Source organism: Tupaia chinensis, unplaced genomic scaffold, assembly GCF_000334495.1.
Source record: "Tupaia chinensis unplaced genomic scaffold, TupChi_1.0 Scaffold000429_1, whole genome shotgun sequence".
In the NCBI taxonomy this organism is placed as follows: domain Eukaryota; kingdom Metazoa; phylum Chordata; class Mammalia; order Scandentia; family Tupaiidae; genus Tupaia; species Tupaia belangeri.
Genome location: NW_006159934.1, coordinates 963,216 through 964,355, shown reverse-complemented (window position 1 = coordinate 964,355; position 1,140 = coordinate 963,216).

Below are 1,140 nucleotides of genomic sequence, written 5' to 3'. Positions count from 1 at the left end.
TCCTTACACACACGCATGGCACCCAAGCTGGGCAGTCACTGTGCCAGGCAGGAGAGGAAAGGACGTTGGTCTGAGTTATCAAGCCTCTCTGGGCCTCAGTGTCCCTACCTGGAAACTGCAAAGGGGGCTATCTGCCATCCAGCAATAGCATTCTTGAACCCAGGGTTGTGCAAAGTAAATGGGGGTAGGGCAAGCTGTGGGGTTCAGAAATAAGGCACTCTTGTCACAGCCCCCTTTCCTCCCCTGCCTGCCTGGGAAAAAGTGCTGAAAAGAGTCTTTGCGAAGGGCAGAGGCTGGACAGAGATGGACTGGTGCGTCCTAGGCTGAAGTCCCTGGGGAGGAAAAGCGCAGGAAGCCAGAGAGTCTGGCTCTGACTGAGCTTTGGCTATGTCTGATCTGACAGGGGGCCAGGGCTACAGAGCTGGACACTCCAGACACCTGCTCCGGGGAGGCCTGGCACCTCTTTGAACAGGCCACTAGGCATGCTTAGTCATCCCGAGGGCCTGGTAGTACCCTTGGAGCAGGTGGGCTTTGGAAGATGCCCTAGGCCCACCTCTTCCCTCTGTACAGATGGGGAAGCTGAGCCCCAGGGAGGGCAGGTCTTGCCCACTCCTACAGTCAGGCTCCAAGCCTACAGCTTGACTCTCTATGAACCCCCATGGATCTAAGGCAGAGGCAATAGTGAGGTGGGCCCTGAGCCCCAAGCTGGTGTTCAAGTCCTGGGGGAGGGCTGGAGGTAGCCCCAGGGTGGGACAGGGCTGACAGTCAGGACCTGCCTTGGGCCTAGGTGGGCCAATGTGATGGATCAGCAAAAGCAAGCCTGGGAAGAGGACCCCCAGACCCTGTCCTAGGCTTGAAGGAGGCTAGGATCTTCGAACCCTTCTGTTGAGCAGCTTTAACCTTGGGCCCCAGTGAGGGGGAAGAGGGTAAAGATGAGATCAGGATGAGAACTACCCTCCCAGCCAAGACTGATGGCAGGCACTGGCTTGGGTGGAGAGGCCCCTCCGCTGGCATCAGGACAGCCCACACAGGGCTAAGGAAGGAGAAAGCGGATGGCAGGGTGGCGGGGAGAGGCCTGCCGGCTTCAGAAGGACGAGTGCATCCCGGAGGATGCAGGGGCGCGGCCTCGCGGCAGACCCG